Source organism: Ursus americanus, chromosome 1 (assembly GCF_024610735.1).
Source record: "Ursus americanus isolate L20-20 chromosome 1, mUrsAme1.1.p, whole genome shotgun sequence".
Classification (NCBI taxonomy): Eukaryota; Metazoa; Chordata; class Mammalia; order Carnivora; family Ursidae; genus Ursus; species Ursus americanus.
Window position 1 is genome coordinate 29,553,940 of NC_142127.1, and position 23,625 is coordinate 29,577,564.

Sequence of the window (23,625 nt, forward strand, 5' to 3'; positions counted from 1 at the left end):
TAGTAGCACATGGTGGATGGGTAGCTGCAATTTATGAGGGTTAGTGCAAGCTTTCCAACAGAAACTATCTTCCTGTTAAGATCTAAAAGGTAAGTAGAGGAGTTAGACCCTCAAAAAGAAAAGAAAGAGTTTCCAAGCAAAGGGACCACTTGTGCAAATGCCCGGAAAATAGAACTGAATGTGGTTTAGTGTTGCCAGATAGAGGACAGAGGAGGGTGACTCAAAATCAAGCTGGAGAAATACAAAGGAGCCAGATCATGTATGGTATCTTCAGTCCCTCTTAGGGTATTTGGTTAATCCATCTGTTACCAAAATCATCAGTTTCAAACTTGAATATAATACATAGTTTATCTCCCAGAACTAAAACCCACCAATGATTCCTTATTGGTTTTATGTTAAATTCAAACTCTGTAACATGCACATGTGAGGTTCTTTAATCTGACTTTTGCCTCTTCAGCATCAGCTCCCACAGGCCCCACTCTTACTTTATACACTAGTAGTGCAAGACAGTTTATAATTACACTCCAGAAGGGAGAAGTCTCCAGGCCCTACAAAATGCTTGGAATGCTCTTTGGCCCTTCCCAACCTCATGAATTCATTTTTATCTTCAAAAATAATCTCAGAGGTCATCATTTTTATTTTTATTTTTTTTAAGATTTATTTATGTGAGTTAGAGTGAGCGAGCACAAGCAGGAGGGGCAGAAGGAGAGGGAGAGAGAATCTCAAGCAGACTCTTCGCTCAGTGAGGAGCCTGACACAGGGCTCCATCTCTCAACCCCAAGATCATGAGCTGAGCTGAAACCAGACGTCAGGCATTCAACTGACTGTGCCAGCCAGATGCCCCTCAGATGTCATCTTCTATAGGAATCTTCCCCAGAAAATTCAAATGAAGTTAATCCTTTCCTCTTCCATGCTACCACTTCACTTCAGTGTGATCTTTTCATTGCAGTTGCCTCAATCTATAACAGTTTGTTTATATATTAAACTTCTCCACTAGTTTGAGCTTTTTGAGGGGCTATGGGTTTGGTTTGGTTTTTTCTGTGTATCCTTAGCCTGGCAGTTAGCCACACTTAATAAGGCTTGGTTAATTTAGACTAAAGAACAATGAGAATTATTTATAGGAAAGAATTAACACTAATTTATAGCTCAGTGAAGTCACACAATTGTGATAGGGCTCAGCACATCTTAGCAAAGGAATCACAGACTTTTTAAAAATTCTTTACTTAAATTCAGTTTAGTTAACATATACTGTATTATTATTTTCAGAAGCAGAATTTAGTGATTCATCGGTTGCATATAACACCCAGTGCTCATTACATCAAGTTCTGTCCTTAATACCCATCACCCAGTTATCCCTTCCCCCCACTCCTTCTCCCCACCCACCTCTCATCCAGCAAACTTCAGTTTGTTTCCTAGAGTTCAGCGCCTCTTATGGTTTGCCTCCCTATTTTCATCTTATTTTTCCTTCCCTTCCCTTATGTTCATCTGTTTTGTTTCTTAAATTCCACATATGAGTGAAATCATATGGTATTTTTCTTTCTCTGACTTACTGCATTCAGCATAATACACTGTAGTTCCATCCATGTCATTACAAAGGGCAAGATTTCATTCTTTTGATGGATGAGTGATTTTCCATTCCATACACAAGTGTGTGTGTGTGTGTGTGTGTGTGTGTATAATACACAATATATAAATTATTTGTGATTTTCCATTATATAATGGAATATCACATATAACACACACACACACACACACACACACACACACACATAACACATCTTCTTTATCCATTCGTCTGTCGATGGACATCTGGGCTCTTTCCATATTTTGGCTATTGTAGACATTGCTCCTGTAAACACTGGGGTGCAGGTGCCCCTTCAAACCACTATGTTTGTATCCTTTGGATAAATACCTAGTAATGCAATTGCTGGGTCATAAGGTAGCTCTCTTTTTAACCTTTTGAAGTACCTCCATACTGTTTTCCAGCTAGTATAAACTACCTGGACCAGTTTGCATTCCCACCAACAGTGTAAGAGGGTTCCCTTTTCTCTGCATTCTCACCAACATCTGTTGTTTCCTAAGTTGTTAATTTTAGCCATTCTGACTGGTGTGAGGTGGTATCTTGTGTTGGTCTTGATTTGTATTTTCCTGATGATGAGAGATGGTGAGCATTCTTTCATGTGTCTGTTAGCCATTTGTATGTCTTCTTTGGAGAAATGCCTGTTCATGTTTTCTGCCCATTTCTTGACTGGATTTTTTTGTTTGTTGGGTGTTGAGTTTGGTAAGTTCTTTATAGATGTTGGATACTAGCCTTTTATTTGATATGTCATTTGCAAATACCTTCTCCCATAGGTTGCCTTTTAGTTTTCTTGACTGTTTCCTTTGCTGTGCAAAAGCTTTTTATCTTGATGAGGTTCACTTTTGCTTTTGTTTCTCTTGCCTTTGGAGATGTGTAGCAGCTGTGCCTGTGTTCTCCTCTAGGATTTTGATGGATTCCTGTCTCACATTTAGGACTTTCATCCATTTTGAGTTTGTTTTTCTCACATTTAGGTCTTTCATCCACTTTGAGTTTATTTTTGTGCATGGTTTAAGACAGGCTTTCATCAGAGACTATCCTGCCCAATTCAGTCTGATCTATGATTATGAATTCTGCCTTTTTAAAGAACCTGACGGCACTGCATTCTCAATTAACATATCTTTAGTTATGATTTTCAAAACTGCAAAAACTTCCTTATCATACTTTGTGCATTATTATTGTTTTTATGATCTTTAAAATTATTTTACTCTCAGTCAAACGATATGATCACCGTTAAATATTTAAATCTTTTTATACATTAACATATCTGAGTCAAAACATTTGTTCATTTTGTTTTCCTATAATCTTAAAATTTTCCTTTTCTGGTTAATATTTTTAAGAGTGTAGTGGTCTATTATAGGCAATGAATGATTTTGCCAGCATAGGTATTAAGTGCCCCAAATCACAAAACTAGTCTTCCTGGTACTTCCAGAGACCTTGAATAGTCTCAAGCTCATCTTCATCCAGCCTAAGCCCAGGTATGCCTTAGATAGAAGAGTTTAAAGCATCCATGATAAAAACTACTGCAGATACTTCATAGGATATCTCAGAATTATCTTATTACCGTGGACAGTTCTGAAAAGAAGAAACGTAGATGGAAAGTAACATTCTTAAAAACTAAAACCTTACTAGTAATCCTTGAAAATGAAGAGATATGTTTTTTATGCCTTCCTCACTGTCAAAGTTTATTTTTTAATACCGATTATACACTTGAAAATAGTGTGCTATGAAATGGGTTCTGTCAAATACTGCTGATAGAAGTGTAAATTAGTCTAATTATTTCTGAAGTTTAACATTATGTATTGAAAACTTTGAAAATGTTCATACTCATTAATACCTCAAAATGTTTATCCTGATAGAAATGTTTTAGAAGTTTGGTTGGTGGTTATACAACATTATTGAATATACTAAATGCCACTGTTCATTTTAAAATGGCTAATTTTGTTATGTGGATTTTACTCCAGCAAATTATTATTTTAAGTATTCATCCTAAGGAAATAATGTGCAAATATTAATGAATAGAGATGTTCAGTTCAGCATTATTTATAATAGCAAAAATTTATAAACAATATCAATATTTAATAGAAAGGGAATGATTAAATGTGATATATCTATATGCTAAATCACTATGCAACCATTGCAAATAATGTTTGTGAAAGATTTTTAATGAGGCGGGAAAATGGTCAAGAGAATATGTCATATAAAGAACATTAAATACAAAATTATACAGTTGGACAGTTTTGTAAAGTAAGCATACATAGAATAAAACTGGAAGAAAATTGTAAGTCTTCCTTAAGCTCCTTTAAGCACATGAAGCCCCTGTCCTAAAGAGTTTAAATGGCAGTTATTCCTTTGGAGTCTCTTGCAGTTGTCTCTGTGTTAAAACCTTCAGCCGTGAGGGCTCCGATTTTGTCAGAGGCCTGTTGATTATACCCACAGCTTTAACCATTGTGGTACAAAGAGCCAGGACAGAAAAAAATGTTATTAACATGCTGAGTGGGGAGAGTATACTTGGCAGTTTGTACTGTCTTTTAGCTGTAAATAGGTTAAAAAAGATTTGGGGGAGCTAGTGTAGAACCTTAAATTTATTTAATATTTACCGTGTGTACAACTATCTACTAGATACAGCCACATCCATCATCTCATGTAATCTTCAGGGAAACATTAAAAAGTGAAAACTGTTTGTATATCCACTTTACAGAGGGGAAACTGAAAAATCCAGTGACTTGCTCTGGTTTACAGAGGTAGTAAATAGAACTCAAACACTAGTACTCTGCTTCCAAATCCATGCTTTTTCTGCTACACAACATAGCTTTTTTTTTTTCTGTGCCATCACTACCACAAACATCACTACCACAAAGCCTCAAATATAAACAGTCCTCAGTGTGCAAACAAATTGTGTTCTAAATGAGTTTCTAAGTCAGAAACATACATATGTAATGTTTTTTCTCATAGATATAGCATTAAACTTACTAAGATCTAGCCCACAGGAGTGTTTCTCAGATGTGAGTTGGCAGATGGTACTTCTGATGCCACTTCCATGACAATTGCTAATATTTATTAAAATTTTCCTTGTGCCAGGCACCATTCTAAATTCTTTATATAGTAACCCTTTTAATCATCTCAACAACCTTAGTAAATATCAGTATTATCCTTGTTTTCACATAAAGAAGCTGAAACACAAGTTCACACAGGTAATTAGTACCAAAGCCAAGATTCGAATCCAAGAAACCTGAGCTTGCACTGGTCTTAGTATCCTTCTTTACTTGGTATACCAGACAGTCCCTGAGTAACCCAAATTGATGCTCAAGGAGACAGCTGTTTGCTATTTAAAATTTGTCTGGGTTCTAAAAGTATGTAATGCTTAATAGCTTTCAGCTCTGGATACACATCAGAAATGCCTCTGGGATTTTCTAGACCAACAGAGGCCCAATCCAACTTTGGACAAAATGAATCTGTACCTTGTATGCATGAGGCAAACGGAATTGTCATGGTATCTCCAAGTTCTCATATCCAAGAGATTTTAATATAACATTTATAAAAATGTTAAGCAAGGTAGTATTGCTTTTTGATCAGTAATGTGGGTTCTGGAGCTAGACTTCCTGACTTCAGTTCATTAATTTTGTTACTTTGAGCATGTGACTAATCTTACCTTAATTTCTTGATGCATGAAATAGGGTACATTTTGTTAAGTAGCTTGCAGTGTTGTTGGGAGGATCAAGAGAATAAATACAAGTAAGGTGATAGAGCACAGTGCCTGACACATAGTAAGTTCCCAAAGTTTAAGGTAATTATGTAAATGTACACTGATATTACAGTAAATAATGTGAGTCATGTAGTCATTACATGCTATAGAGAACAACCACAGCTCTTGGGATCAAGTGAGAGAGCCTCCTAGAGGTGATGGCATTTTCAGGGGTCATGTGAAATATGACAGGAAGATGTTGAGTGGAATTATTCCAAAACATAGGATATAGTGTAGGAGATACCTTTGAGAAGGATAAGCAGGAAAAATTTATAAGTTTTTGTTAGAAGTTATAATTAGGAATACTTTTGTGTCTAAGCTCCTCAGTATTGGATTTTGAATCTCAGTCTACCGTAATTTACTTTGCTTTGTATCAGTTCTTTAAGAATGACGAAGGAATTATTGCCCCCCACCCTCTTGACTTTCATGGCATTTTTATTTGTACCTCTGCTGTTAGAGTGATTTGTGCATATTTTATATCCCCAACTGCTTGTTTTCCTTAAAACATTCAGAAGCATCTAACACCTGTCTTGGGCATAGTAGGGCTTCAAAACATTATTGTGTTGAATTAGGGGAGAAGACCCGGTTGTCTTCTTTAATGTTAGTTTAATAGAGGAGCTATGATGTATATATAATGCTAACAATATGGAGGTCTAAATTACAAACAAATCCAATTATCTATGGAGTTTATTAGAAATAATAAATCATTTATAGCTTCAAGAGCCAGGTTTTATTAACAAAACAGGAAATGCTTTTTGTAAGTGGGCATTTGTTAGTTCTTCAGAGCTATATTTCAGTCATACTATTTAAATTTCAGTGTTAAACTAGTAGTATCCATTTATTTCCATAGTCTGTTTGGAGAAGGAAGCAATACCATTTCTAATCTCTATCCTTGAAGCAAGAAAGAGGAAAGAAAGAATGAAAAATAGGCAAGTAGGTAAGCAGAGAGGAGAATTTAAAATGTGTATCATGTGTAATTTTGTCTGCTCACAAGATCTTAACAGTTGCAGGCTTGGAAGCAGAGGACCTGGAATGTGAGATTCTTAGTAAACAATAGAACTCCATGCCCACTCAGAAAACCAAAATTGAGCTTATTGGGAGAATACTGTACAAGTAGAACTGAGCTGGGGTGGGGTTAAACTTCTTTCCCTTTGCACTTTTTCCCACTATATCAGTCACTTCAGAGCATGTGAATTTAAATATTGACAGATGTACTTAATACTCTACCTTTTAGCCCAGTATGTTAGCTTTCTTCATAGTAATGAAGAATTTGTTATAAGATCCAAAAGCATTTATAGGATAAAAGTGAAGCTTGTAAACACTGTTACATTGTACACTATTTTCATACTATGTTAATACACTCTGCTTTTTCCCAGGAGGAAATTATGGTTTGATTTCTAATTAATAAATACTTAATTGAAAAGATGTGTTCAAAATGCATTTTACAAGTGTTATTTTGGAAAGTGCTGACACTTAGGAGAAGTTTGACTTTTTCATGATTTCTTCCTTCCATCTATAGCATGTAATATATCTTCCAATTTCCAAAATACATAGTATGATCAAAATTGGTTATTGTATTAATATAATCTGTTGAAGTGCATTTGATCTGATTTGAATTAAAATCTCTTTGGAAATAAATGCTAGAAAGTAGAACTGTCTGTGTAGATGTTCTTGGTCGTTGCACAGGTTCTCCCAGAGACTTTTGGGGTTACTTCATTAAATAGGCAATAACTGAATCCCAAATCCCAAGTTATACTTTATTTTGGTAATTTACTGTTTTGGAATTGGGAATATATTTCTGACTTCAAAAGGAACTAGTATATAGAACTGGGTTCCTAAGGCATTGTTCCCAGAGATCACATTATCCTAGTCACCTGGAAAAGGGAGGCCTTGCCTGATTTTGGATAATTGTTGACAACTACATCACTGGAAAGGAGAGCAACTCGTAGAAAAGAGAATTCAGAGGGAATTTACCCCGTTTAACGTAACTGAGCTTCCCATGCAGTTTATATTTTGGTAATGATATTTTGAAAAAAAGTCATGTATTATTATGTTGTTATACCATTATCACAATGAGGGGTTAAAACATTCATTTCCTACAACTCTTTCTTAAACTTTGCCCAATCATAATTTTTCTTTGTCTCAATTTTCTTACTTATTTACACTTTAATATATGGCACTGGTATTTTATAAGCTTCCTCGATCACTTTGTAATAAACAGACAAATAATCACTTTACAATGTGGTAAGTCTTCATTTCAGTACCACTGTAAGCCATTATCAGTGGTATAACAGCACTGTGGAAAGGTGGAGTAAAGCATTAGACTTGGGTTCAGGTTCTAGTTCCACAGTTTTCCAATCCAGAGCCAGAGTTTTGTCTTCTCTTAATCTCTCAGTTCTCTCATCTGATAAATGAGGATGATAAAACCTATATGCTAAGATTTTGGTGATGATTAAATCACATTATATTCAGGAAAGTATATGACTTAAACTAGAAACTTAGTTAGATGTTAATGGGATCCAAGTCAGATTTTTACAGGTTGGGAAAAGAAATTTTATTTTGTCCCTTTGAAACCTGTAATTCCTATGGTCACATTATTATAGATTGTCCCAGTCACTAGTAATATGAGTCTAGGTATTATGGATTCTGAGCATCTGACTTGTGAAGACATAACTAATGCTGTCTTTGTACTGTGCTCATTGTGTGTTCCTCTGGAGAGGAAGGCTTATTCCTTGAGCCTCCATATTGCCTTTACGACAATGGCCATCAGCCATGGCAAAAGGAGGACAGTTCCCCAGCTTCCAAAGCAGGAACCTAAAACATATTTTCTTATAAAAACTGTGCTGTGAATTGGATTAATTTATTATTATGGTTTCCCCCAAAAACTATTTTATTCTTAACATAAACAGTTTTACACTTTTAAGAATACAAGTGTACTCTCTATTTTTTTTGAAAATGGGTCTTTTTCTCAAGTGGATCTAGACTAGTTTATTGTTCTCTCCATGTTGGCCTTTATTCTGAGCCAGCTGTTTGAAGACTGAAACTTCCTTCAATCTGCTCCATGTCCACACCAAAAAATTCTGTACCCAGAGGACTTAATGAAGTAGTATTACATTGTTGCTTAAAAACTTTGTATGTATTGATGACGAGCTTTTCTCGTATTATTTATATGTAGTTTTGAGAAAAAGTGGAAAACAACAAAAACAGTAGAAGGGGAAAAGGCTGAATTAGAGTGCTAGGTAATTTTTTAAAAGATTCTTGTTCACTTCCCCTCTTTGCTTGATTTTTAGAAGGTATGACTTTTAGAAAATATCTCTATCTTTGAGATTGATGGTTGCTGTAAATTTTAAAAATTACAGTAATTCAGATGTATTTCATGTTAATGAAATTGGTAAGAATATCTAAGGCATAGTTCTTAATATATACCCATATACAAACATCTTTTCCCACTGTTCTCTTAGTAAGAAAATGAACTAAAAGTAGAGATGTATAGATTTGAAATAAGTTCGTGTTGGGATGTGGTGCAATGCTAATAATACTTCCTACAAATATTTGTGAAAATGTGTTGTGCAGCTCAAATGAAAAGCTCTGCAAATTGAAGGAAAAGGTTAATATTTCAAAAGTATTTGTGTAAAGGACATCTGAGAGGAAATGATGAGACCTGGATCCTAGCCCTTTTATCACTGACTATATCTTTGGCAAGTCAAACTTTTAGCTTTTAGCTCTCTTTCCTCTTCTTGAAAATGAAGGCAAGGTCTGGGAGATTGCTAAGATTCCTTCTAGCTGTAAATTTCTATTATTGTTACTAAATTTTGATATAAGAAATTAGTCATGCTGTATATTAAATTGTTTTACTCAAGAGTTAATAATAGTATATAATTTTATATTATAAATTGGTCTTTAAAAATATATAAACATTTGATTTTATTCAAATTTCAGACTTCTGCTTTTTGAGAAAGAAAATATTCTTCTTAGGTAAATCTCCTACTCTTCATATTTCCTGTTACCCCTCCCCCTGCCCACCTCCCACCCACCCCAAGCACCTTCTCTATGCATACATACTGAAAGTAAGTCTGACAACCACACAACTCACAAAGTAATAGCAGAGGTACCCTGACAAATTCCAGGCACTACTCTCTGCAATAGAAATAGACCAATGCTTGGCAACTGTGTTGTGAAAATATAATTCAGAGGAAGTAAATGCAGGCATAATTGTCCCAAATAGTATGATTTATAGCCTTGCACAGTTTAGGAGGGAAATGGCATTTCTTCACTTACACACACACACACACACACATGTTTTCCACCTTTTTTCTCTTTTCTCTGTAAAAAATAATGAACAAAACAGTTTCCCATCTACAAATATTAATCTTGGGTACAGATACATAGTTTACATACACTTAGCTTTTTCACTATGTTTAGCTTTCAGGAGATCATTACTCTTGAATAAACTCACCTTAGTGCACAGTGTGTGACGAAAGGTGCCCTTGTGTGGCCCACACGGCCCAAGGCTTAGCCATCTAGTCTGTTTTAGCTGTCCAGTGGCTGCAAGCACTAATCCAGCTTACAGAGTCGAGATCCAGAAATAATAATCCATCAGACTTGGCATTTCATTGACCAAAGGAGCTTTGGAATTATGGTGAAGCTGGGACCTGGACCTGAGCTCTCCTAGTTGGCACCTATTACCTGACCTTGAGAAACATAAATGCTATGGCACACCCCAAAGAAAAGACCCCAAGATTCAAGTCAGAAAAATACTGAGAGGAACCAGAAAAACTTTAAAGATGAGAAGGAATTAAATCAGAAAAATTATACTTAGGTTGGGGAGCATTTCTTTGAGAAAGTATTTGTGAACTCTACAAGTGACTTTAATCCATAGTTCGTTTCTTTTAGAGCATGTGCCTTCAAGTTGCAATAGGTATGTACCCAGCTACTAGGTAAACAGATTGATTATTTGAGATGATGCTTTATATCTCTCGATTATTTGAGATGATGCTTCACATCTCTTGTTCTGGTGGGTGTTAGTCCTTGCTATGGTTTGGTACATTATAGGGATCTATAAGGATTCTTTCTTTCATTTTTTTCTTTAATTCCTGGTTTATTAATCCTCTCATGAAAAACCTGCACAATCACCACAGATAAAGTCACTGCAGAATCTTTACTTCTTCTGTTGTTCAGTCTCCAGTTCAGTTTTTGCCAGCACCAACATTGGCTTTGCAGTCCCCCTGACTTTCTTCATTCTGTTCTTGCGTTCCTTTCACTGTTTTCTTGAGATCTTTTTCTTCTCATACAGGCTTGCAACTCAATGTTTGGGTTCATTTTTCTTTGCATAATCTAAAGAATCCTAAATCATGCCAAAGCCACTTGTCTTGCCACCACCAAAATGAGTTCTGAATCCAAATACAAAGATGACATCTGGTGTGGTCTTGTACATTTTGGCTGGTTTTTCCCGAATTTTTTCTCTGGTACTATTGCCTTTCCAGGGTGAAGAACATCAATGACCATTTGTTTCTGCTGAAGTGGTCTATTGGTCCTCAACTTCCTGGTCCAGATAGTTACTGTGTCATTCATGATAGTAGCTAATCTTCAAGAGCCGGGGAGGAAACGAAGATTATTTCTTGAAAGAGTTAAATCCTTGGTCTTTAAAAACTCTTGAAAGAGTTTTTTCCTTGTTTCCTAGTGACTTAGTACCAGGCTCCTGTTTTGTTAACATTTTGAGTTGAGAAGTTACACACTATCTTATCATTTGTAATACTTAAGTATTGTTAGCATACTTTCTGCTTCCAGGTAAAACTGGTTTGCCAAAATTTTGGCAACATTCAGGGCTAAATTTACTTTGTCAGAATTACTAGGGCGCCTGGGTGGCTCAGTTGGTTAAGCATCAGACTCTTGATCTCAGCTCAGGTCTCAGTCTCTGGGTCATGAGTTCAAGCCCCATACTGGGCTCCATGAGCATGGAACCCATATTTAAAAAAAAAAAAAAAAGATTACTATGGTGATTGGGGGGTACCTAATAGTTTTGCTAATGTAATAGTTAATGTGGTACTCTATTCATACACCCTTGTAGCCCCTTACCATTTTGTGCACATCAGCCTTCCAAAGGCCAGCACCTCCATGTAAGCCACAGGACTGCATTTGAGCTACTAGAAGCTACTGGAATTAGACCATAAGCAATGACTGACAGGTTTCGGCTTCCTTGGCCCTGGCTTAAACTGTTCTGAGACCTATATCTTACCCTATTTGCCAGTTTCCCCCATGAGACTAAGTTTCAGTTGGCTTCTGTTTTAGCTAGCTTAATAATGTACCCTGTATTAGCTGCCTGCCCTTCTCTTATCACCTTCCCCATTTCCCTGCCTGTTCCTCTGAACCTTGCAAATAAATTAGTATACTCAGTCTTAGTCTCAGAGTCTGCTTCTTTAGAAACCCCTCTAAGACAACTACCTAACAAACCTAAAGAATTTTTCCCATTTAGTCTGGTATTATTTATTTTATACTGTTATGATATGTTGTTTAGAGTAAATGGACAGTTATAAAGATGATCCATTTGTATATGTTTGGGACTGAAAATAAATAGTATGATAGATCTCTTTTCATCTTTTTGTGACCCCACACTGTTAAAATGATTTATTAGCCATCAAATATGAGTAAAACTTAATAAAGTTACATAAGTAAAATGATCTTGCGTAGTCACCCTTTTACTGAAATTAGAAACATAACTGTAAAATACTAAAGTCATGTATACAGTAAAGTCTTAATAATGGAGGTAGGAAAATAATTCATTTTAACCAAAAAAATTGAATGTAATTCCAGCAAAAAATTTAGTGAGATCTACAGTCTAAACTAAAATCTTAATAAATATAAAATGCTCAAATATAAATATTTAGGGATACCTAAAATGCTAAAGAATTAAAAATGAAATAGTAAAGTAATATGATTCTAAGATACTGGAAAGTAGTAGTCAGAACGAATAAACAAATAAAATACTTAATCACTTTGATACTAAAAATAAAATATAGCAGAAAGCTCAAATGAAAATATTGTGAACAATCTAAAAGTACTAAGAGCATTAGATGGAAACCATTTTAGCACACCAAAAACTGAATTTAAAGAACAAGCTTTCAAAGCCAGAAGTGGTCACAGGAAGAATTCAGAGTCTCAAGGATAAAAGGTGAAGAAGATAGGAGTTGGGCAGTAGCTGAGCTTAAACTCCTTGGAACAAATATTCCCATTCTCTTGATCTTTGGGAAAGGTGCCAGAAAGAGCCTGGTCACTGTTGATAATCCAGACTTGGGAGCCCAGGTCAATACCCATTGGCCTTGGGGCTATTTGCAAACAGTCTTTAAAAAAGACACTTACTCTGAAAGATAGGTATGCAAATACGGGAAGGAAAGGAAACTCAGGAGCTTTAGCTATGATGAAGAAGCAATGACAGCATTTAAACCTTTGACAGTAGACAGCCTTTATCTCCACAAATCTAATCTATCTCAGGCTGCTTTTCTTCAAGCCACCAGTATGCAAGATAAATTCAGTATACTTTTTTCTTCTTTTACTCAGTTTGATTTCTATCACAAGTTGAAAACTACCATGTAATTTTTCTCAATGTTTTGATTTTTATAAATGTTTATATGTTTTATGGTTCAAAGTCCAAAGACAATAGGGTATAGTGATTAGGAACATAGGCTCTTTTTTTTTCTTTTTTTTTCTTTTTTTTTTTTTTATTTTAAAGATTTTATTTATTTATTTGACAGAGATAGAGACAGTCAGCGAGAGAGGGAACACAAGCAGGGGGAGTGGGAGAGGAAGAAGCAGGCTCATAGCAGAGGAGCCTGATGTGGGGCTCGATCCCCTAACACCGGGATCACGCCCTGAGCCGAAGGCAGACGCTTAACCGCTGTGCCACCCAGGCGCCCCAGGAACATAGGCTCTTGAGCCTGGTTGTTTAGGATAAATCCTGGCTCTGCCACTTACTAGCTAATACAACCTAGAGCTTGTTGTTTCACCTCCCTGTCTTGATTTTCTCATTTGTTAAGTGGGTGTGATAAGAGCATTCTATTCCGTAAGGTTGTTTTGAGGATTAAATAACTTAAATGTAAAATTCTTAGAGTAGTGCCTGGCATATATGAATACTCAATAAGGTTTTTTCCATGTATGAAAACAGTATATTATAGATGAAATTGGAATTTATAAAATTGTTGAGATACATACGCTTTTATATAATGATCGCTATGAGGAAAATACATTCTAATTACTAGGCTACCGACTTCAAAAATGAGTGTTTGAAACGTAACCCATTTGTGAGTAAAGGACTGCAGTTTTTGCCTATTTTCCTATGTAGTATTTACAGTTCGTCTCAGAACAACCCAGGTTTGAACTGTGTGGGTCTACTTACATACATGCAGAGTTTTTTTTCCTGATAAATACAGTACTATAAATGCATTTTCTCTTCTTTAAGACTTTCTTTTTTTTTTTAATTTTTAAATGATTTTTATTATATTATGTTAGTCACCATATAGTACATCCCTGGTTTCCCATATAAAGTTTGATGATTCATTAGTTGCGTATAACACCCAGTGCACCATGCAATACATGCCCTCCTTACTACCCATCACCAGTCTATCCCATTCCCCCACCCCCCTCCCCTCTGAGGCCCTCAGTTTGTTTCTCATAGTCCATAGTCTCTCATGTTTCATTCCCCCTTCTGATTACCCCCCCTTTCTTTATCCCTTTCTTCCCCTACCGATCATCCTATTTCTTATGTTCCATAGATGAGAGAAATCATATGATAGTTGTCTTTCTCTGCTTGACTTATTTCACTTAGCATTATCTCCTCCAGTGCCGTCCATGTTGCAGCAAATGTTGAGAATTCGCTCTTTCTGATAGCTGAGTAATATTCCATTGTATATATGGACCACAACTTCTTAATCCAGTCATCTGTTGAAGGGAATCTCGGCTCCTTCCACGATTTAGCTATTGTGGACAATGCTGCTATGAACATTGGGGTGCATATGGCCCTTCTCTTCACTACGTCTGTATCTTTGGGGTTAAACACCCAGTAGTTCAATGGCTGGGTCATAGGGTAGCTCAATTTTTAACTTTTTAAGGGCCCTCCACACTGTTTTCCAGACTGGCTGTACCAACTTGCATTCCCACCAACAATGTAGGAGGGATCCCCTTTCTCCACATTCTCTCCAACAATTGTTGTTTCTTGCCTTGTCTATTTTTGCCATTCTAACTGGCGTAAGGTGGTATCTCAGTGTGGTTTTGATTTGAATTTCCCTGATGGCTAATGATTTTGAACATTTTTTCATGTGTCTTTAAGACTTTCTTAATAACATTTTCTTTTCTCTAGCTTGCTTTATTGTAAGAATATAGTATATAATACATATAACATACTAGATATATGTGAATCAACTGTTTATGGTATCAGTAAGGCTTCTGGTCAACAGTAGGCTATTTATAGTTAAGTTTTTGGGGAGTCAAGCATTATATGTGGATTTCTGACTATATGCAGGGTCGGCACTCCTAATCCCCTGTTGTTCAAGTGTCAACTGTTCTATATTTCTCGTAAGGTGAGGGGAGAGTAAGTAGTCTGCCTACCATTGCTCATAGGCACTTCGTGTCATTTCACATAATCCACAATCAGCTCTACCAAGTAGTTAGTAATACCTATTTCAAAAAAGGAAGTTGGCATTTTGGAAAGGTCCAGTGACTTACCAGGTTGAAGAGCTACTATAACATTGTCTGACTTCGAATACAAAGCTTCTGCAACTATCCCTGTTTTATTAACAGAGGAGAGATTTGAAACATATAACAACTGGTAATGGCATAGGTACCAACTAATTTGAGTGGATCACAGGATCTTATAGGCTCCCTGTACTGCCAGGTGTTACCTCCTTAGGGGTTAGAACATGGAAAAGTCTTCTTGGTGGGGGTGAGGTCACTAGAGAAGGGCACATGTGGAGAGGAATGGAGAGCCGTGGCCATTTTCTAACAAGTATGGAAGCCTTTTACTTTTTAGTATTTTAACAACTGGTACAGCCACACTCTTCATTCTAACCAATCATTGGATATATCAAAATATGTAATTTTGATACACCCAATGTTACAATTAGGTATATAAAACTTTAAATACGGCATTAATTTTTGGTTTTTTGGGTTTTTTTTAAGACCTTTTTAGGATCAGGCAAAGTTGAGAATTCATTCCTTGAAATTTCTGCTAAACTAATATTACATAAATATATGATCCTTTTTCAATTACATTAATTAATTAATCACCAGTTAACATAGATTGTCTTTATTTATAGTAAACCATTTTTTAAAATTATGAACTTACAATAACATGGTGGAAGAAGTTCTCACCTTAGAGTACTTGGCCAAAAAATTTATTAAGCTATTGTAAATATAAAGGACTTTGTTGGTTTCCTTCTCTTATAAATGTGAATTTGCTCTCATTTATAACCTTCCTCTTATTACATCTTCTTTCCACATCTAAGAAGAATAAAACAGTGATGATGATTTTTTTGTACCTAATAATCTACATAGTATATGATCAATTTTGCTAAAGACCTAATCTCTTAATTTAATAATCTGAGAGGAACAGAAATCACAGTGTTTATTCCTTTTTCACCTTTTTTGTTTGGTAATAAAATTATTTGAAACACAGAAATTAGTCAATGAATTGACATTGTTTCTTCATTTGTATTGCAATATTTCATAGAATTAAATGAATTAAATATGTTAACTCTAATGCTTTTAGTCTAAACCATATGAAATTTCCAATATTCAGTTTTTTTGAACAATAAAACAATTTCACCTGGTTCAATCCAAAAGAGAGGCATCCCAACATATTGAGATAATTTGTTTTTATTATTTTCTGTATGAGTCAACTGAATATTTCATTTTATTTTTTGCTTCAGTTGCTCTCTGTTGCAACCAATCCATCAGCAGGTATTTTAAAATGCTTTATATTTAATTTTTACTGAACATACTAAGGTTTACTTCCATGCACTAATTTGCAGTTCACTATACCAAGTTAAAATTCTATATTATATATATTTATATAGGGTGCATTTTTTTGTATCTGTATCTACAGTGGTATCTACAACTATATTCTCAGTGCTAAGGAAGGAATCATCAGAAAAATCACAGCATTATAAATGCCAGCAATATAGGGAACATTTAATATTTGATTAATTTTAAATAGCATTTGAGGTTTTATGAGAGAGATGGTATTAAGACTCAAATCAGTCTTCTAGAGCACAATGACCTATAATGTTGTGGTTTAAATGTTTAAGTACTTCTTTTTCTGCGTAGTCATTTCAGTTCATTATCAACTGAGAAGTGGAGCAAATCTTTGGAAATTCTTAGCATTTTATATGTATAGTTTTTCATTTGTTATCTTCGAAAGATCTAAAATGATATTCCACTTATCTTTTGTATATCTCAGAAAAGAAATTTGACAAGGCAATCCTCTAAACATGAAAAATTTCTAAGGTTGCACTTGCTCCTGTTTAGATTTCATTTTTTGATTTCTCAATTATCTCTCACTTAGTCAGTAAGGACCCCGTCATTGTTTACTCCTGGAGGTAATTTGTGTAATCCAGACATCCTTTTCCACTTATAAGGATTTTATTCTTGTGTCAATGTGTTATTTTCTCTAATAAAACTCTTTATTATTTGGCAGGTTGGCATAATACTGAAATGATCTTGGTAGGATTTGAAATATTGTTCTCTTTTGGTAAAAGCTGTTTCCAGACATCATAAAATCATGCATTATTACTACTGGCTCATAAAATTTTTCATGTAATATGGTTTCTTTTGCTGTTATGAGTGCCTGCACAAAAAAAAAAAAAAAAAAAAAAGGAAAAATTCAGAGCCTGATGTTTCCCCCAAACACTCACTGGTGACTTGATATTCTAGTCGTATTAACCTCCTTTTCAGAAATCACTGAGGATGATACTCCTATTCTTCTGTGTATTTATTTGTGTTATCCCTCCTTGTCATTTTATTATCTCAATGTGTTGACATGTGAGGATTTCACCTCCTTGCACAAGTTTCTGACATCTCTCCCTGATATCTTTCTGTTTTTATTGGAAATAATGATAAAATTTGATGTTCCCAAGGTGCAACTACTTACTGCTTTTTTGTCAATTATTCTGGCTAACATCCTTCTCTTAGGACAATATCGTAGGATTTATTTCCATTAACGAGGACCCTTCATTTTCATAAAACCTCTTTGTTTTGTTTTGTTGATAATTTGAAAAGTCACTTTGGCTGAAGTATGCATTATATAAAAAGATTATGCTTTATATTATCAATGCCATAAATACTAAAAGAAGGGTATTTCCATATTAAAGAACATTTAAAAGGTCTTATAGCATAAATTTGACGTTCTCTATAAGCAGTTTATATGCTGATTTTAATAATCTATAGCTGCATTTTGAAACTGCTTATATTAAAAATCTTATGAGAATAGTTTTAGTCTCTATGCACACACTTTAAAATTATATTTAAAATTTTTATAAGTTAATTTAAATATATCTTCCTTTAATTAGTTTCTTTTAAATTAATCTTAATTAACAAGTACTAATTAATAAGTCTACCATATTATATCAATTTTTTTAGCTAACATGATTTTCTTTTGTTTTTATACGGAGAACATCTTCTAAAAAGAATTTCTCTGAGTTCTGATGCAGTATTTTCTACTTAAGCTCCTACAACACTCTAGTAGCTTGATTACTCAGTACAGTGGAGTCACTTTTAGGCTTGTTATTATCTTCATTACCACCACATAAATAAAGCATTATGGTTTATAGTCAGATCTGAATTTCTTTTTAGGTATTGAAGTAGATTTATGATTGTTTCATGAAATCTGCCTTTATAATAGTTTTTTTTGTTTAGAATTATAGTGTCTTATGTATCAAATGCCCCAAAATGTTATATCATAACACCATTGAAATACTTGAAAATATGTGAAACTTCTTAAAGACTCCTAGTTTTTGTGCACAAAAGCAATAGTCTCTCTCTCTCTCTCTCTCTCTCTCTCTCACACACACACACACACACACACACACACACACACACACAGGGTTATGGACCCATTTTCTGTTTCATCATCGACAGAAACATTTTTTCTTGGGCTAAATTCCAGTTCTTTTGGAATTTTTTATTTGGTGGCAAGAATTTCAGTATCAATTCCAAGGTTTCTGTTTTATTCTTCATGTTGGCCCCCCATCAATTTATATTATTTTATTCTTTTAAACACTGGGGTTAGTTAAGTATGTTAAGGAATAAATTGCTGACTGCTACAACTAATGCCTATATTTTACCATACTGCTTTAGAACTTAAACATATTAGTGATATCCTGTTAAATGTTTATGAATTTCTGTAGTCTGCCTCCAAAAGGGGGCACTACAACTTTGGTATTTGGTTTGTGAATGCTTTTTTTTTTTTTAATCATTCTCTTGTTTGCCCATAAAATTTCTCGTGATTCGTAGTCATAGATTCATAGAATCATGGATTTGGAAGGGACCTTCAAGGTTACCATGTTTCAGAAGAAATTTAAGCATACCTTCTGATGTTGAAATTCCTCCTTTGATATCCCCATCTCTTGTCCAGTAATTCTATCAACCACCTTACCTCTTTTTATTGCACTTCGCAGGTATTACTTTTTTCTTTTTTCTCACACATTGAAGGTTTGTGGCAACCCTGTATTGGACGAGTCTCTCGGTGCCATTTTTCCAACAGCATTTGCTCACTTTCTGTCTCTGTGTCACATTTTGGTGATTTTTGCAATATTTCAAACTTCATTATTATTACATTTGTTATGGTGATCAGTGATTATGACTTGTTGAAAGCTCAGATGATAGCATTTTTTAGCAATAAAGTGTCTTTTAATTAAGGTATGTACATTGTTTAGACATAATGCTATTGCACACTGAATAGACTATATATAAAATTTCTACGCCCTGGAGAACCAAAGTTTGTTTGACTCCCTTTTTTGTAATATTTGCTTTATTGTGGTGATCTGGAACCAAACCTGCAGTATTTCCAAAGTATGCCTGTATGCTTTTAGCATAATCCTGAACAATGAAATCAGCAGTAGTTATCACCGTTGCTTTTCTTCTCCCTCTCTCTCTTTCCCTTTCTCTCTCTATTTTTTTCCTCTGTAGACCTTTTTACTATTGAAAAAATATTTTATTTCCAGCATTCTGGAAATATAGGCAACTCCTGTTAATAATGATAATGAGAAAAAGAGGAGCATGATGTTTTTAAAAAGAAAATGAAAGTGATGTCAGTGGTAGCAATTTCTAAAGATACCATGAAAATAACAGGTATATATTGCTAGAAATGTCTAATAGAGACTACTGAGTCAGGAATCAGAGAGGCAAGAGGCAGAACCTGAGAAGATGCGATGATAGCATCAATATAATTCTAGTCATAAATTTTAACAGTGCCAACATTTAGAGCAAGGCAGAGAGCAAGGTCACTAGTATATTTATCATTTCCAAAAGTAAAATAGATTTACAAAATATAATAAAGCTATGTAGAATAGTTTTATAGTTTATTTCTGTAACACTGCCACAGAGGAAATCCTTGAAAAGTTCTGGTACATGAAAGAATAAATGCAAATGATTTCTTTAAAACGTCTTTGTTTTATTGAATGTAAACCTATTAACCTAGACCTTCATATTCACATGATTTCAATCTCCAAATTCCGTTTCTATTTTTTTCTCTACAAAACACTTATTTTCTCAACCTTGAGTTCTCAATCCATAGTGGTCTTCAAGAACCTTATTTTTGAAGTTGGGAGAAACTGCATAGAATTAGAGTCATAAATGAGCTCCCAACCCACTTACTAGGTCCCAGCCCTATCAGTTCATTAATTGTCTATGAGTCAGCCCAATAGGATAACCACCATAATGAATTTGTTATTGCCAGAATATTAATATGCATGTTCTTGGTACTGTATTTGGCAAAATGTTGTACGTAATTGTTTCTGCCCAAAAGGTTAGCTCTCAAGGTGTTTGCATATTAATGAACCCAAAAATCACTCACTGGTATTTCCCAAATAACAGATGTAATTAAGGTGGTCTGTCAGAACAAATTGATTATTTATTCCAGTGAAGAGATTCCCTGTCCAGATCAGATAGACAGTTTTAGAGAATGCTGGTGGGGAAAGAAAATAAAGAGAAACAAAGATTGCTGCTTTCCTTGCTCTAATGAAAAATAAATGTCATTTACTATTATATCTTGAATAGCCTAGTTATTATCAACTTTTACAGAAAGAACTTTAGTTTCTTTGGACTTTATAGTTTCTCAACTGAAGCCAGATCGTCTGGACAAGTTACAAGAGGGCTAAAGACAAGGCCTAATTTGGTGGACAGGATTTAGAATTACCTATGGTTCTTTGTTTTTGACAATGACTGGGGCATATCCATTAAGGAAATTTTATGCTGTTCAACATAAATAGAACAGTTGCATTAAAACCATAAATAAAAGTTATGCAAGGTGCACTAAATAATTGATCGGGAAAAAACCTAGTAACGGACTTAACTGGTACTGAGCAATGGCTTGAATACACTCAGGCTAAGATTGTTCTGTATGCTGAAAACAGTTGAGAAAACAAACCTTCCATTCATTGCATGATTAGAACTCTTATCATACTGAAGAAATTTGGAAACTTTAAAAAAGCAGACATGGCAAATAAGCAGACAAGGGTTACGTATATTTTTAATTCTTTGACTATTTGTTTTTTATTGAAATAAAAGACTGAAAGCTTTTATTTTATTCCTTAATATTTTGCTGTAATCTGTTTCCATTCAGCCACATATGAAATTTGTGCATTAGATTTTTTTTTAAGTTGCCTATTAGAATAAATAGGATCTTGAGGTCTACAAAATTGCATTCTGCTAATGCTGTGATAGCAATTACCTATAAAAGTTTAGGTTTTGAGGAGTTCCTGCGGTACTTAGTCAGTTGAGCGTCCAACTCTTGATTTTGGCTCAGGTCATGATCTCAGAGTTGTGGGATTGAGCCCTGCATGGAACGCCATGCTGGGTGTGGAGCCTGCTTGAAATTCTCTATCTCCTCCTCTCTTTGCCCCTCCCCTGACACTCACACTTTCTCCCTCTCTTAAAAAAAAATAAAAGAAAGAAAAGAAAAAGAAAGAAAGTTTAGGTTTTTATATAGTCCCATAGCTTAGGGAAGTAGAATGCATGTTTTCTTCCTATAAAAACTGCCATATTTCAAAATTAGTAGTGCAGTAATATTTTAAGAAGGTATAGTTTTTCATAAAAATTTTTAATGAGTTAAAACCATAGATATAATATCCCAGCATTGAGCCGTACTTAATCTTAATGTCGTTAGGCTTATAGAACATCACATTCGAAGCAAGACAGCATCTTAGGGTAAACCTTTAGTATTTATTATGGTTTATTATGTAAATCGTACAGGGACTTTATCCTTTAAATTGTATGGAAATAAGAGAATGTATGGTAGCACTAAATGAGGGCTTAGAAATCATCTCTTTGTTAGAAGAGTTGGAAGTGGACCCTCATGGCATTCTCCTTTGAGTGGGAAACCTGATAAACCTTGCGAAAGGGTGGAAGGTGTCCGGCAGAAATTTATATGAAGATACATTAAGTAAGGGTTCCAGAGCTGCTGGAGATTTTAGTTTAATGGACAGTGACTTCCAAAAAATACTGTAGGGCACCTGATTGGCTCAGTCAGTTAAGTGTCTGCCATCAGCTCAGGTTATGATCCCAGGGTCCTGGATCGAGTAGCACATTGGGCTCCCTGCTCCTCGGGAAGCTCGCTTCTTCTGACTTTCTCTCTCTCTCTCTCTCTCTCTTTCTCTCTCTCTGTCTTTCATGAGTAAATAAATAAAATCTTTTTTAAAAAATGCTGTAGATAATTGTAGACCGCATGAGTTTGAAATCCAGCTCTGACAGTTATTAACTGTGAAACCTTGGACGAGTTAATCTCTCTGTTCCTCAATTTCCTTATCTGTACAATGGAGATGATAATAGTACTTGTTAGGATTGTTGTAAAAATGAAATTAATTAATGATGGTTAGATTTAGAAATCAATAAATGTTAGCTGTCATTACTGTATTTCAAAGCAAGGAAGAAGTGTTAGCATTTAAAAAAATGTTGCAGACACAGTATTATCTATACGTTTGTATTTTTAGTTATTAAAGAGTAATATGTATACTTTGAATTCTTTTGTGATATGTTGTGTTATTTACAGAGTTATTGGTTCTTATTAAATTATGTAGTTTTTCTAAGGAAAGATTAAACCTGTCCCCTACGACTTCTATGTTAAGTATTTTTAAATAGAGTCTAATTTATTTTTAAATATGTTCATTCTTGTTATTTCAGTTGTTATTATTAACGGCAATACTTGTGCCATTACCCTCAGTTGACTAAAATTGCCTGGGTTATGAGACGTTAAGAGAGTTGGGTATGGTAGCCTCAAAAGAGATAGACAAGTTCTTGTAGCATAGGGAAATTACAATTTTTAAATCATTAATATTTGTAAAGCATACTAAAGAGAAAAGCTGGATGCCTCACTCAATCACTATAAAATGCTATACTCAGTTACTGGGAAGACCAACAAATAAAATCATCACATATTTATTAAATGCTTTCAGGCTAGGGCTTGCTGGGAAATTATAATTTAGTTGAGGGAATAAAACAAACATGCCAAATCTTAATAATAAAAGATAGAAATAAGGGACCATAAGTGAGTACCTGATTAATTACCTAAGTAATTTGCAATAATTAGTGCTGGAAATCAGAAAAGAAAGAAAGCTTTTAGTGTCAGATTGATGGAAATTTCCTTCAAGGAGGAAGCAATATTTGAGCCAAGTTCTGGTTGATGAAGAGATGAGAGATAAACAGCAAAAGGCAGCTGAGGTTAAATAGTAAAAGATCATGAATCTTGCCAGAAGACGTTGTGACTTGATTGCATAGCTAGCTGTAAACCAGAGGCCAACTTGCATCTGATCTGCAGATTCGAGAGGTGGAATAGATCCGTGTTCATGAAGACATTTGTGAAGTCCATGATTGTTTACTAGCTATTAAGCAGCACTAGGTCTGGGAAAAGAATCAACTTTAGTCATAAACTAAAGATTGATGTTAACTTAGAAAAACCTGGTCTTTATCAGCACATGCATGTAGAAAGAACACTTTATTAGAAGCACCTCCATACTAGGTGGGTAAGTGAAAATGAGTATAGTTTTCTTTAAAGGTTTAGTAGTTATTAAGATCACCATCCTTATTATGTAGAGCAGAGACTTGG

General features: G+C 34.8%; 1 protein-coding gene and 1 pseudogene across 7 annotated transcripts in view; one reads left to right on the top strand and one right to left on the bottom strand.

Annotated features, from left to right (window-relative positions):
* MBD5 (methyl-CpG binding domain protein 5) overlaps positions 1-23,625 on the top strand; it is a 448,335-nt gene that overhangs the window by 145,434 nt on the left and 279,276 nt on the right. The window lies entirely within an intron of this gene.
* Positions 10,507-10,892, bottom strand: LOC123783325 (small ribosomal subunit protein eS24 pseudogene; annotated as a pseudogene).